Source organism: Lissotriton vulgaris, chromosome 7 (assembly GCF_964263255.1).
Source record: "Lissotriton vulgaris chromosome 7, aLisVul1.2, whole genome shotgun sequence".
Lineage (NCBI taxonomy): Eukaryota > Metazoa > Chordata > Amphibia > Caudata > Salamandridae > Lissotriton > Lissotriton vulgaris.
In genome coordinates, this window is record NC_141695.1 from 1,518,234,210 (window position 1) to 1,518,250,330 (window position 16,121).

Consider the following 16,121-nt stretch of genomic DNA (forward strand, 5'->3'; position numbering starts at 1 on the left):
GGAGCCAAAAATCTTCAGTTGGACGAAGCTGCAGGATCCACTAGGCCAGATGCCCTTTCAGCAAGGAGTCGTTGAACGGATGCTGTTGAGAAGAGCACAGCAGGAGCTGCCACAACGTCAGGCTGACTGACAATGCACCTTGGGTGGATCGGTGAGTAGGTAGGTCCTGGTTTCCTCCTGGTTGTCAAGGCACTTTTTGGCAGAATATTTTCTAAGTCCCAGGTTTGGAGGTTGGGCTATCTAGATTGGGTTATCTATATGAAAAAAGATTGAAAATATCACGCTAGTGGGAAAAAACAACGTTATTCACTCCCCTAGTTGGTATGCTAAAATCTAGGGATGTTTGGGAAACACTTTAGGTATAGGACGTGCCGTTTTCCTGGTTGACTAGTTTCAAACCCTACCCCAAGGCATTTCTTCGGGACATTTAAGGAGAAAAATACTCCCACTCTTAAAGTTCTATTAACTCATAATTAACAATGATAAACAAAAAGTGTGATAATAAATAGTCCCAAACATCCCCAGATTTTAGCATATCAACTAGGGGAGTGAATAAAGTAATTTTTATCATTAGTTTGATATTTTTAATCTTTTTTCATATAGCTAACCCACTCCACAATCCCAACCCACAAAGGTGTATAGGAACATCCTTTTTACACAGTGCTCCTCCGTCTTCGTAGGTAGTAGCATGCCCCTGTCAGTAGAAAGCAGTGATGAAGCCCCATGATAAGGAATGCCACCATGGGGCAAACCTGGTGGGTGAGGGTTATTTAAAAGAAACATGAAATTTACCAGTCCTACCTAGAGGTCACATGTCTTTTCCTTCTCCAGCAGGAGGGACTCTTTTTTGGTTATTTTGATTGTCTGGGAGGGTACACAAAGACTAACTTCCAACTAGTCATGCGACCAATGAAAAGGTTGAAGGCACCAAATGGTCAGGGCAAGAACACGCCAAATTTCTAAAAGTTAAAATCTTTAAACACCAAACATTACTTTGCTACCTGTTCCCAATCAAAGGGTACCACTTATTAAATGTAATAAGGTAACCTAATGTTATCCTACAGGAGAGGTAGGCCTCACAGTAGTGAAAAAGGAATTCGTGAGTTTTTCACTACCAAAACATGTAATACATCACCAACTATTCAAATACAATGCACCCTGCTCTATGGGCTGTCTAAGCCATACATTAGGGGCGACTTTATGTAATTAAAAAGGGAGATGTAGGCTTGGCAAAGGGGTTTATTTTACCAAGTCAAATTGGCAGTTTAAAATCGCATATAGGCTGCAATGGCAGGCCTGATTTAAGGGGCTACTTAATTGATGGCACAATAAGTGCTGCAGGCCCTCTAGTAGCATACAATTTATCAGCCCTGGGTATATTGTATATACCAATTTAAAGGGAACATAAAGTAAATTAAATATGCCAATCAGATGTAAGCCAACTTTACCATGTTTCAGGGAGTGATCACAAGCACTTTATCATTGGTAAAGTGCACAGAGTCCTAAGGCCAACAAAAATTATTTCAAACAAATTGAAAAGGAAAAGGCAAAGGGGTTAGGGGAAGACCACCCTAAGGCTGACAGATCTGACACTGCGTTCATGAGAAAACCTTTCACAGCCCAAAAAGCATTTGTTAGCATGTAAATATTAACTTGTATTCTTTTTGTTATGGTGCAGGCCTTTGTTAATGGCTTTTATTCTTCTGCCTAAAAACGTATTTTCCATTTGTCAAAAGCGCACCCTCCTCTAGTTTATATGTGGTGCAAATAACATAAGAAAGTTCGAAGTTGTGATAGTGGTCCCTCAAGTAGGCCCCATCCACAAACAAATTATCATTAAAAATGTGGTGTGTCCTGTAAATCAGATAATTCATCGGCATGATGTATGATAGTTGGTACACAATCATGAAAAAGCATTATAATTCAATAATTGATCTTTAGAGAACAATAGATTGGGCAAACAAGGTTTATTCATAATTTGTCACCCACATATGTCAGATGATGTATCTACGTCAATATTAACAATACGTCTACTCTAGGGGGAACATGGGAAGTCTATTGATGTGCTAAAACAATATTCAATGGGGGTGAGGTGGCACTGGGGCATATACATGATAATACACTGGGATAATACAGAGCAGCCACCCAAACAGGGGAAGCTGGGCCCACCTCCTCTGGTTATTGTGTGCAACACTGGACATACATTTGCAATAGAGGGTATTCCAAAAATGTGTCTACATTATTGAAACATTAAAACTCATATTAGTTGAAAAAGCCTTGCACCTCTGTCTCTGCACAAAGGAAATACTCAACCTATAAATTAGAAAACATAAGATAATCACTCACATACTCTAACATCTATTAAAGCACAAGTTACTTACCATCGGTAATGATATATCTGTAAGAGGCATTAGTTAGTGATTGATTCCTTACCTTAGAATTATCCCCAGGCGTCAGACTGAATACGGAAAGTTTTCGTCAGCAGTACCCCTGCGCGTCGGAAGGTGGTGTCGTGCGGCTCCGCATCCGTCGTGATCGCCGGATGACGTCGCGGCAGCTACTTAGACGCTCGCACGCTGACGTCACTTCTGTACACGACTTTCCGTGCCAGGAACGAGGAGCCATGCAAGATACTGACCACTGGTGCATTGAAACTAGGGCCATGAAAGGTATGACCTTAACCCTAGAAATCAGTTCGCAGAACGGGGAGTTTGGGTGGGGCAGTAAGGAATCTATCACTAACTAATGTCTCTTACAGATATATCGTTACCAAAGGTAAGTAACGTGCACCTGAAAGAGACACGTTAGTAATAGATTCCGTACCTTAGAATAGATACCCCAGCAATACCAACCCCGGTTGTGGGTCTGTGCACCAAGATCACACCAGAAAGTCACGGAGAGCAGGCAAAGAAGCCGTCTCTCCAAACTTAGCTATCAAAGCAATAATGCTCAGTAAAAGTGTGCAGCCAGGCCCACGTAGCTGCCGGATAGATGCCTTGCAGAGGGACACCACGTCCCAATGTGGTAGTAGCTGCTGTCGCCCTGGTGGAATGGGCGCGCAGCCCCACCGGAGGCTCCTTATTAGTCAGAGAATAACAGGCTTTTATACACAAAACGACCCAGCAGGAGATGGTCCTCTTGTGGACAGCTCAGCCTTTCTTGGCACCTATGTAGCCAACAAAGAGCTGGTCATCCACCCGGGACTGTTGTGTACGATTCAGGTAAAACAAGACCGCACGTTTTGGGTCCAGACGGTGGAGCCTCTCTTCCTCTCTGGAAGGGTGCGGAGGTGGAAAGATAGTGGGCAAGGTGATAGTTTGCCCGATATGGAAGGCAGTAACAACCTTTGGCAAAAAGGAAGGACGAGTGCGGAGCACAAATTTGTCCGGATGAACAGACAGAAAAGGGGATTTACAGGAAAGAGCCTGGAGCTCACTTATGCTCCTAGCAGAGGTGATAGCAACCAGGAAAGCAGTCTTCGAAGTCAATAAACGAAGAGGACAGTTGTGAAGCTGCTCAAAGGGAGCACACATCAAATAGGTAAGAACGAGATCCAAGTCCCACTGCGGCATCACAAAAGGAACAGGAGGGAAAAGGTGAGTAATACCTTTGAGAAATCTACTTATGACAGGGTACTTGAAAAGAGAGGGCTGATCAGGGAGCCTGAGAAAGGACGAAATTGCAGAAAGGTAGCCCTTAATAGTGCCAAGAGCAGAGCCCTGCCGGGCCAAGGAAAGAAGGAACAAAAGGACTTCTGAAAGAGGGGCAAAAAGGGGATCTACATCCTTGGCTATGCAGCATGCCACAAATGTATTCCATCTGCAGGCGTATACCGATTTAGTGGAGGGATGCCTGGCTGCCAGAATGATATCACAGACTTCAGGAGGCAAGTCAAATGGAATCAACTGCCGCCGCTCAATCTCCACGCAAGGAGGTGGAGGCTGGACATGTTCGGGTGGAGGACCATTCCCTGCTGCTGTGATAGAAGATCCTCCCGAAGAGGCAGTCGGATTGGGGGATCCACGCTCATACTGAGTAGCTCAGGATACCTTGACACGGTCTTCAGGTAGGTCGCTCCCCTTCACTGCTCACCTCCACCATTGGGACAGTGTGTCCCTGCTGCATGCTCACCACTGCCGCCAGGTTCGAGGCTCCTCTGCCCGGTTAGGCAGGTCCTGCTGACTCATTTTGTTTTTCATTTCTATTCTCAATTGCATCTGTTCTGCAGTCCGTTACTGAGTACTGTACTCCCCTCATTCATTGTTTTCCCTCGCCTCTCCCCCTGTGACCCATTTTGCCTTCTGTTACCCCTCGCCTCTCCTGTTTTTCACACTGCTGCGTCCGCTGAGGCCCCACCCCGTGCTCACCCATTCACCACCCTGCTCGCGCCTCCCAGTTGCTCCGCCCTCCCACCTCCCTTCATATGGGAGCTGCTGCGCGTCTGCTGGCGCAACTAAGGCAAGCCCGTCCGCACCCATCCGCGCCTGGACCATGCCCAGCGCCAGGGCCCCTGGACCCCAAGATCGCCATGACACCTGACGCCGCTACGAGGCCAGCACTCTCCACGCACTCAACATCGGACGATCACGCACCTGCTGCCTCACCGCCCGAAGCGCACCCAAGTCCCCTGCTCCTGCCGGAACTGCAGCTTCACCAGCACCCCCCCCACCAAGCCACCGACCAGGAAAGAACCCAACTACCTCAGATGCATTCTCCTTAACATCCGCTCCACCCGCAAACACGCCGTCGAACTCTGGGACCTACTCGACTCAACCTCCCCAGACGTCGCCTTCCTGACTGAGACCTGGCTGAACCCATCCTCGGCACCCAACACCGCCATAGCCACCCAGGAAGGCTACAAGATCACCCGCGGGGACCGCACCAATGGAGTTGGAGGAGAAAACGCCATCGTGCACAGGAACACTCTCAGAGGCTCAACCAACACCGACGGCCTCAGAGCCGCCGAACATCTGCACTCCAGATCCACACCGACCTCAACACCACCCTCAGAGGAACCCTTGTCTGCAGACCCCCCCAGACCCCAACCACTGTTCAGCGGCACTATCGCCGACTTAGTCAGCACACACACCCTCACCTCCACAGACTACATCCTCCTTGGGGACCTGAACTGCCACCTTAAGAACAACAACAACACCAACTCCACCACCCTGATTGACAACCTAGCCAACCGCGGACTCAGAATAAGACAACTCGTCACAACACCCACCCACTCCGCTGGCCACACGCTTGACCCCATATTCACCGCAAACCCCCACGTCTCCTTCAACCACACCACCTAACTCCACTGGACCGACCATAGCTGCATCCACTTCACCTTCCGGTAACCCACCACGCACCACCGCACCCAACAGATCCCCATTACAATACATTAAAAACCTCACTACACACTTTAACAGTACCAGCTCGGGGGCCCATTAAAACTTTTTTGAGTAAGCCCACGAGCCAGGTACTTTTTAACCATCACTTACAACACTTCAAACCTCACCACTAATTGATCACCACAAAACCCTACACACACCTCACATAGTCTGTGTATAAGTGCTCCCATGTAGTCGTAGGTAGTAGCACGCTGCATCCCGTAGAGGGGTGCGAAGACCCCTATGATGAAGCATGACACCAAGGGTCCTTTTGGTGTGTGAGGGGTATTTTAAAAACACGAAGTGCTCCCACCATTGTAGGAGCCACTCTCACCCACTAGTGGATTCCATTTTGTTTTTTATATATCTGACTAGGGAGAACAGATCCACAGTATCTCTCTCTCTCCCCTTTTGTTATTTATATATCTGGCATGATTGGTCAGCAGGATGCAAGAGGCCCAGCAGCCTCAAGGTCATCCTGACCGAAACCCAGGACGAAGCCCAAAAGATTGGAATCATAGCTTGGAGGTCCAGGACTCGCTGTTCAAGAGGATGAACCCGAAACTGCGCCGTGTCAACAACTAATCCGATAAAGAGGAGTTTTTGAGAGGGGATAAGGTGCGACTTCGACACGTTGATGGAGAACCCCAGCAAATGCAGGAGGTCGGCCGTAGTCTGGAGGTGGGAAACGACTGCCTAGGGCGAGCCCGCCTTCAACAACCAATCGTCGAGATAGGGGAAGACTGAAACCCCTGATCTGCGCATTGTAATCCACTTTAAAAGCGGTGCCACAGCTATACGATCTTCCAGATAATCAACCCCAAGTTCCTGATGGACAATATAACTTGGGGTTGATTGTGGCACTGATAGGATATTTTTCAAGAACTTGTCCTCTGCAACCTGTAACAATTTTACGTTCTTAAAGCCCCCTAGGTCTGCTCCATACATGGCTAAAGAGATACATTTTGCATCATAAACTTTCAGGACAGCTTCCAGTGGCTTCACCCCTAGTTTGCATGAAAAATCAAGAACGGCCAAGATTGATCTTGCAAAAACATTACGTTTGGTGGCCATTTGGGGCAACCATGTGGAGCTGTCATCAAAAATGACCCCTAGGTATGGAAACCTCGTGACCCGGGATAACATGTTGCCCTCACAATGCAAAGTTTTCAGTTTTTTACCCTTACTGCCCACCACCATTACATGGGATTTAGAAAAATTAACACTAAGATCTAGTGCATTCAAAAAATTATAAAATGAATTTAAAAGACGTTGGAGGCCTACTGTTGTGCGGGCTAAAAGAGCGGCATCATCTGCGTAAAGCAGAGCAGATATCATAAATTTACCCGCCCTTGGTATATCCTTACATGCCTCCCCCAACACTGCACTCAAATCATTGATGTAAAGGGTAAAAAGTAAGGGGGCTAAGATGCAGCCCTGCCTGACCCCATTTGTGATCCCTATCTTTCCTGTACAGTTACCTTTGTGATCGTATCTAACTGTAGCTGTGAGGTCCCTGTGCAGATCTGCTAGAAAGTACTCAATGTTATCATCTATATCGAGCTTCAAAAGCAAATCCCACAATTTGGACCTGTTCACTCGGTCAAAGGCCGAGGACAGGTCCATGAAAGCTATGTATAAAGTACCCATTTTAGCAATTGTGTATTTCCCAATTAATAATTGGAGATTGAGGCTTTGATCTATAGTGCCTCGCCCTTTCCTAAACCCGAATTGAAGGGGTGAGAGGGTATTTGTATCCTCCAATTTATCTGTTAGTCTGCTCAGGATCACTCGGCCAAGGACATTTACAGTAGAATCAATAAGAGAGATTGGTCGATAATTAACAGGATCTCCTCTATTGCCTTTTTTAAAAATCGGAACAATAACTGATTCCGACCAGGTAGGAGGGATACCAGAATTACTGATTCTGTTAAAAACATTAGTTAAAACATTAGACCATGTCTTGATATCTGACTTAAAGAGGTCAGCGAGGACACCATCGGGGCCGGGGGACTTATTACTAGTCATTTTCCGGATGGCATCAGCTACCTCTATCTCTGTGACTGATAAAGTATGTGTGTGTGGGGCAGGGGTGTACACGACCTCACCTCCTGCATCCCCCCCTTCATACACGGTTTTAAAATGAGTAAGCCATTGTTGTTCCTGAATACCACAATCCAGTTGGCTATTACAAGGGTCATTAAAATATGGCTTGTTAACAACTGCCCAGAATTTGGCGCTATTTTTTAACACATTAATGGAGGTTAACTCATCCCAGGCTGCTTCTCTAATTTCACGTTTCCTAGCTTCCACTACTCTTTTGTAAGATAACCTTAAAGAAGCTTCGAGGGACCTATCAATTGGTTTACTTTTCAGAGCAGTCCTTAGTTTTTGATTGGCTAGTGAGCAGTTATGATCGAACCAGCCGGTACCCCCTTGCTCCTTCACTTTGCCTGGCAGCTTGAGGTCAGCTGCTATCTCGGTACAGATTTTTAGAAATGCATCAAGGACCTCTCTATCCCCCGCTTCGGGGTCCATACATTTTTGCATCTCTGTGCCTCTACTCTTAAAAAGATTATCTAGAAAGTCCCGCGGAACAACCCTTTCCCATCTGATCCTGCGTCCCTGATCTGTTGGTCGGATATCATGCTTGTCCACCCTAATTTAGTTTTTCTTAGATGTTTTAAACAGGTTCGTGATGGTCAGAATCACTGGGTTATGGTCACTAAAATGTGTCCGGGCCACAGAATATTCAGTAATACAATTCCTAAGCACGAGACTAATAAAAATATAATCAATAATTGAACGGCTAACATTATTTTCAAAGGTTGGAATCTCCACGTCTTCCCTCTGCGGTAGCCTCAGCCCGTTATTCGCCAACATATTCTCAAGGATCGCTCCTTGAGCAGTATGCTCAAAATGTATCTCGCCTTGATTTAAAGGACCTAATTTATCCAATAAGAGACATTTATCTGGGCAGCCATGAATATTAAAGTCTCCTAATAAAATGACCAAACAGTGGTTGTTTCGAACCTCATTATACCTTGACAAAAAAAGGTCCAAAGTTGTCAGATATTCGGTCGGGGTTGCTCTGTCATAAGAGTTATAAAAGTTGACAATTAAAATATTCCTCTCCCCCTTACGGGCAATTTGAACTGCTAGACAGTGCGGTGAGCCTGTTACTATCTGCGTATGGGTCCCTGGTATAAATGCCGCAATTAAAGTGACTAAGCCCCCCTTCGCCCCCCATGGCAGATGAAGTAGCTGGGAGGAAATATGAAGAGTAACCATCTATAGTAAGGGTATTCTTGGTATCCCAGGTTTCTTTTAGCCCAATAATGTCAAAGGTCCCTAAAGAATCTCTCCAGATTGGGTCATCTACTTTATTTCTTAGGCCCGCAATATTCCATGACATAAACTTTAGGGTTGAATTTCTGGGTGGGGTTACCTGTTTGTCTGACAGGTTATTAATGCTAATTTTAGTAGAGCCCTCATAGCTGTTACCCCAATATCCAAAACAGACTCCCCAATCTTTGCATCAAGGCACATACTTTCTTGGTTAGTCATTACAGAATGTGAAGTGAGGATTTCATGGCCCGTTCCTGTTAATTTATTACCCGCTTGTCAGTCAACCCAGCCTAAATCAGACACTGCTTCGAAACGATTGAAGGTTGGAACATTGAAAAACTTTCCCGCTTGATGAAAACGTTGAGAATAATTTTGGGGATAACCTCCAGCCCAGTACTCTCTATTAGGGCAATTTCTCCCCTGATGTGGATAAAATAGGCTCCCACTTCCACCCATGGCTGGTATCGGCGGATAGAAGTGACCTAAATCCAAAGACACTATCCCGCCTTCAAAGTTCTGGTTCGGGAAGCTGCTGATAAACTGCACTACTTGTGGGTTTCTAAAGTTCACTATAATGCAGTCTCCGTCTACGTTCTTTGGATTGGGGCCTATCCAGCTTACTCTCCTAACACTGATAATTTTTCCATCTAAGCCTGGTCTTAGAGGCCGATTTTTCGATAACCAGAACATCACCTTATTTTTTAATTCGTAAAATGTTTCCACCCTGTCATTTTTCCACACTGGGACTCCAGCCAATACAATAACAAATGGATGTTATTCACGAGGAAGTTCACCTCTATGTTTTTGCCTCCGACCATTAGGTGGTACCATTTTTACCTGATCTAGCATGGTATCGTTTTTCTACAGCCCTTTGGTGGTACTATTCTTGACAGCTACACTACCTTTAGATGGTTTGCTGCCTTGCTGAGGGGTGGTAGATCTATTGACAACCTCGTCTTGCTTTGCAGGGGGGATATTGTTATTAAGCACCTTCTCTTTTGGGTTTGTTTTTGGAACAATTTTAGGATTTTCTTCCGCAGGGGCTTTTGGAATACCTATAGCCGAAGGAAGATATTTTCCATCTGTCAGTTTCTTCAGCTCGGCTGTATTTGCCTTAGTAAAGGACAAACACATCCATTCACATATACAAATACATATTCGTGTGAGCTCATCTTTAAATGTCAAAGCAGTCATCAAATAAAGGATGGATCTGGAAACTAAATGGGGATGCTACAGACATGATCTGCAAAGAGCAAAAAAGGACACACTTATCGCTGTAGAGTGTTTCTTAATCAATTGTTCTGTTAGTGGGAATAATGAATTCAGGTAAAAGCATAGTTGGGGACCGATCAACTCAATATTGGTTTCCCTCCAATGGGAATGAAATACTTAAGTGTGCCAGTACTTTTTGCAATAGATAACCTATTTCTCTTTTCTGTAGACTGCAGTCACAACTCTTGGCTCTGTTCCCAAAGTATATGGTGCCTGTGTGGTTAAGCTCTTGCTTACAGCAAATGCAGAGGGTAGGGGCGGAGTTGAAATACATTAGGTGCTCAACCATCTATGCTGCCTAGACAGTGCCCAGTCCTGTGTATATGGGACCTGTGGAGAGAAGGCAGTGCATGTGTGTATGCCTCAAAGGCTTTGGGAGTATAGGGGGTGGTAACTAGAACTGTTAGTTCAGAGCCTCGTTCTCAGATTGCAGCATAGGAGTGTTATTGTATCGATGATCTGGCATTAAAAACAGCTATTTCTATGTCCACCCTGAGGGCGTCCGTGGTGTGGTGCTGTGTGTGTCAGGCCTTTCTTGGAGTCATGTACCACAGGCCTGTGTACACTGCAGCAGCAAATGACGGACACCAATACTCAAACATGCTAGTCTCGGAGTTAGCCCTCGAGTAGTCTACTTCCATTTATTAATACCCCCTGGCCACGCCTGGCCAGAGGGTGACGTGAATATACATCCGGTGGTCCTCGCTGGCAGCAGGACCACTGACCTGCTACATCCCTCCCCAACTTGGTTTTTGAAAATTAAAGTTCCTTCCGCTCAACATACAAAGTCTTTGAGCTGCGGGCTTGGTTGAGGATTCGGCCTGAGGCTGTATCAATGGGACTGGCTGTAAATGGGCGGATCACTGGCAGGGAGAACACTCGGAGTGTTTTGTTGGCCTTCCTTGGGGCTCCCTGGGTTTTGACCTGCAGGACCGTTCTCACCAGTGCTGCCATCCTCATATTTCGGCCAGCCGACGTCGTCTTCACTGTTGAACGAACTTCAGGAGAGGGGTGATGGTGTAACTACCTTGAACCATGAAATGATTCTAGTCCTTTCCTGGCTGTCACCATGGCACCATCATTGGCAATGACAAACCAGTTCTTAGGCTCACAGGGTGTCCTGAATTTTCACCCAGTTTGGTGGTCTTTGATGATGACTGAATGGCCGGGTGGAAGTGATCGGCGGCATAGACTGGCTTGAGTGTTGTGCTGCTTGCTGCAGGTTATGTTCTCTGCTCACCATGAGGCAGCACCCAACCTGGGCATGTGGGGATGAAGTCTCTCCATGGACCGTTGAACATCAGGGCCCAAGGGGTTTGTTGTGTTGTGCAGTGGGGAGTGCTCTGATGTTCTCTGAGGAATAATTGTAGGTGTTGTTCGGGATCAGCCTGCTCGACTGTGGTAATGCTAAGCACTTCATTTAGCTTGTGCCTAAACCTTTCTACGTCGCTGTTAACTTGCGTCCACTGCAGGGTGATACGATGGTGCCGGATTCCTTGCTGTTTGAGAAAATCGCCAATCCGTAGAACAGGGTCCCGTTGTCACTCCTAATCTTTGCCGGGAGACCGAAGATTTCAAACACCTTCTCCAGAACCGGAGCCACGTGGAAAAATGCCGGGGAGGCAATTACTTCTACGATGGGATACTTGGAATAAGCATACACTAGGACAAGAGTGGTCTTTCCGTCAGAGAAACTTCCAAAGTCGATGCTCAGTTTGGACCAGGGATCGGTACACGGTTCTTCAGTGATCACTGATGCTGGACTTTCAGGCGCGCTCATTATCTGGCATGCTGGACACCATCACACGAGGTCTTCAGCCATTTCTTCTAGCCTAGGTAACCACACATTTTCCTGCATTCTTAATTTAATCTTGGTGTTGCCTTGGTGTCCTGAGTGTGCCAATTGCATGATATGGTGTTTTAGGGCCTTCGGGATTACAATGTGAGATCCTCACAAAAAGGATTCCTTCCTGGGTGGTGTTGAATTTGTCTCATATCCTCCACATCTTCGTCAGCCTCGCTTTGTCCTCAGGCGCCCAATCATTGGCGTGATGGAAGAAATCTCTCCATGTGCCACTTTGTACGGCACACTCAGGCAATGATGGGGTCCAAATAGGCCACCTCTTTGAGGTCCTCCAGACTTAAGGCTCAGGAGCAAGCAGCATTCAAGATCATCGGGATGTAGTCTTCCACTATGTCGGGCTGTTTTGCTTTTCAGAGGGCGTGGGTGGTGTGACAGAAAGTGGGCATTTTTATTGATCCTCGTCTGTAGACTACCTCCATCTGATAGTGTTGCAATTGGATGGTCCATCTCTCAATCCACAGTGGCAGGTGAGGAGCTGACCCTCTGATGAGTGGGACTAGAGGCTGGTAGTCAGTGATAACCTTAAAGGGCTGGCCGCTCAGATACAGGTAAAAGTGCCTTCAAGCCCACTTGTTCGCCAGGGTTTCCTGATCAATTTGTGCATACCATGCCTCAGTTGGTATCAGCGCTTTAATCGCGAATGCTAGTGATGCCCATTGCCCTAGTTCTTGAGCAAGTATGGCTCCTATCCCTACTGGGCTGGCATCTACCAATAGTTTGATGTGTTTTTCAGGGTTGAAGTATACAAGCGAGGTGTTGTCGATCTTTTGAAAAGCTTCCTCCTCACGGTGACTCCTGGTCAATTTTGTGTCGCTTTTTGTGAGGGCCCTGACTGGTTCAACCAGAGTCAAAAGGTCTGGGATAAACCTCCCACAATACGTGGTCTTCCCGAGGAAGCTCCTTACTTCTGAGGGTGTGCTGGATGTGGGCGCTTGATTGATTGCCAGTGACTTGCTGGGGTCTAATTGGATTCTATCTTGGTTGAAGTCGTACCGAAGAATTCAATGGAAGGCAGAAAGAAGGAACATTTGTCACGATGTAATGTCATTCCGTGTTCGCTAAGGCATTTAAGAGGGTCCTTCAGGTGTTTGGGGTGTTCCGCTGCAGTGGAGGAGTGGATCAGTATGTCATTGCGGACATTCAGGACGCCAGGTAGTCCTGACAGGGTTTCACGCATGATGTTTAAAAGACCAGCGGCCGATGAGATTCCAAAATTCAGGCGTTTGTATCAGCGCAGCCCCAGGTGAATACTGGATGTGGTCATATATTGTCTTTCTTCCGCTACTGGCAGCTAATGGTATCCGGCATTGAGGACCAGGTTTGAGAACTACCGGAATCCATTGACATCCACTACGATATCATCCATGGTGGGTTTGATATGCGTTTCCGCTTGATGGGGTGGAAGGGGAGACATGTTGATACACAGTAGGTGTTTCCCAGGTTGTTTGGGTTTTTCAACAATCACCATTGGGGAGACCCACGGGTTGGTCCGGACACATTTTCTATTATGCCTTGTTATTCTAGCTTCTCGAGTTCCTTCTCTACCAGCGGCTGGAGGTAAAACAGGACATGGCGGTGTCTGAGCGCCCATGGTGCCACTGGGGTATCGATATGAAGTCTTATCAGGGAGCACTTGAGGCAGCTCAACCCTTTGAATAGCTCAGGAAACTGGTCCAGCAGATCGTCAATTTGGTGTGACCGTACACACTTGGCGAAGGACACCAGGCCAAGGTCTTCTGCTGTGTGGCTGCCAATCAGCATGTCAGCCTCCTGGTCAATGACGTGAATCGTCGTCATGACTTCTTGATCATTGGATTGTATGATTACGGACTTCCGCCCTCTGAGGTGTTGCAGGAGTGGCTCCTGAGAGCAAAGATCTTGGTGCCAGATGGCATCAGTTGAGACTTGGGCAGAAGGCGATTGTACTGTTGGATTCCCATTAAGTTGACTGATGCTCCAGTGTCGATAATGTCTTTTACTTCTGATCCAGCAGCTTGGACGACCCATGTCGGCTGCGGCCTCCTGCGACAGTTCAGATCCTGAGTGAAGGAAATGAGAAAGGTCTCTTCCTCTTCTTCTGGCGAGGAGTCTTTGAGACAGTGGTTGGCTTCCCTGCTCTCCTGGAGTCGTCTTGGTGCGCTAGGTTCGCGAAAGACAGTTGGCGCACCATCTTTGTTAGTGATCTGTTGTCTGACTCCTTTGCCTCAGATCTTTTTCCTGCAGACTGATGCAAAATGGTTGGGGATTCCACAGGAGTGCGTCCTGTACTGAGCACCCGTTGATGGGATGTTCTTCTCTGCTTCAGTACCCACATTTCAACTTGGTTGTCAGACATTTCCGTCCTCCGGCTGTATAGCTCCTGTTTTCGATGTCTGGACAGCATCTGCGTGCTCTATTTTGACATTTACTGTTTTCTCTGGGGTTCCTGTGAAGGCCTGGTCCATTGCGATGGCTCATGCAGCGGACAGGTCTTGTGTATGCGCAGGATCCGAATGTCTTCAAGGCTGATGTTGGGTTGGTGCAGAATTAGGCCTTTCAGTGTTTTGTATCTGCATCCTTGGATGACCTGTGCCAGGATTTCTTTGGGTTGGTATTATAATGTGCAGGATTTGGCTAGCTTGCGTAACCTGACATAGAAGGCGTCAATGGACTCCCCCTTCACGTTGCCGGGCTTGGTGTAGTTTGAATCTCTTGAAGTCCAGGTTTAGCTGTAGGTCGAAGTGGGCATTGAGTGTCCTCACCGCTGCATCATAGTCTGTGGCAGGGCCAGTGTTAGGCAGGTGTTTGAATAACTTCTATATTTCTTCTGCAGCATAGTGGAGGAGCAATTACCTCCTGACTCCTACATCGATCTCTCGTAGCGAGGAAGTAATTTTCATGTCACTTCATCAAAATCTTCCATCGTAGGGAGGCGGTCGCTGGGTTAGCTAGTTAATGGTGGTAGCACCTCTATGAGGGCATGTTTTACTGGGGCTTGTTATGGCCGAGCTGGGGCTTCCTCAGACATGCAGGCTCAATCTTGGGGCTTCATTTAGTGTCTGGGTCTGACTAGCTTTCCTTTCTTCGTTTTCCTCTATTGTATTTTTTTTTCTTCTTCCTGTTTGCTCTGGGGTCCTTTTCTTTCTTCTGTTGTGTTGTTTTATTGTATTTTTTTCCTTCCTTCTGCCCCTTCTGTCTTTTCGGGGGGTTTATTGGGTCTGGAGCAGCAGCATGGATTGTTCCGTGCCTCTCTGGGCCTAATGTCGGCTTCTCCTCGGGCAGAGAGCCGTTTGGGCCCGCGGTGCAATGCTCCTTGTTCCTGTGGTGACGCTGGTCTGCAGGGCACGAGGAACGCCTGTGGCGGTGATGCATTTGGCAGGTGAGGCGTGCTTTCTGTTCCTCGTGGGTGCTATATGTTGTGCTCCGTGGTCTCGGTGCGCGGGACACGCCCAGCCCTTGTCACCAATGTGGTGCTGTGTGTGTCGGGTCTTCCTTGGAGTCATGTACCACAGGCCTGTGTAGACTGCAGCCCCAAATGACGGACACCAACACTCAAGCATGCTCGTCTTGAGCGGTAAACTCCCATTTATTAATACCCCTCTGGCCACGCCTGGCCAGAGGATGAAGTGCATATACATCCAGTGGTCCTCTCTGGCAGCAGGACTGCTAACCTGCTACACACGTCACCTCCGTCCTCTACCAAGGTCCTATCGACGGGTGTATCACCCAATGATGAATGGCGACATAGTGCCAGCGTTCAGAGTCCGGGAGCACGAAGTCCTGTTGAATCCTTGGAAATTCTAACAAACTCTATGCGTCGAAAAGGTCTATTGGTTTGAAATTTGCCTCCTGCCATTGGGAGTCTGTTGCTCCATGCATCCCGGTTGAAAATCTGCATTCCCTATTAATGGGGTAAGAGGAGAGATAAGAGTGGAAAGATGTTTAGGAACACAAGGTTTATCCCAGACTCCAACCGTGGGCCTGACTACCGTGGAAATATACACTCCTGGTGGGGGGTTTAGTCGTGGAAGCCACAGAATATTTCATATATCGATCTTCACCACTGCCTCATCGAGGAAGCACCACTATTTCTCTGTATATACATGTTGCCATTCCGCTAGAAATCACAGATGAGCTGCCTGGTGGTAGCATAGTAAGTGTGGTACGCCCGATCCTCCAATAGCTAACTGGAGATATACACATTCCTTGGCCATTCTAGCTAGCTTACCACCCCAAATGAAAACTTCTATGGAGGTCTGGAGTTTCTTTAACACGGAAGG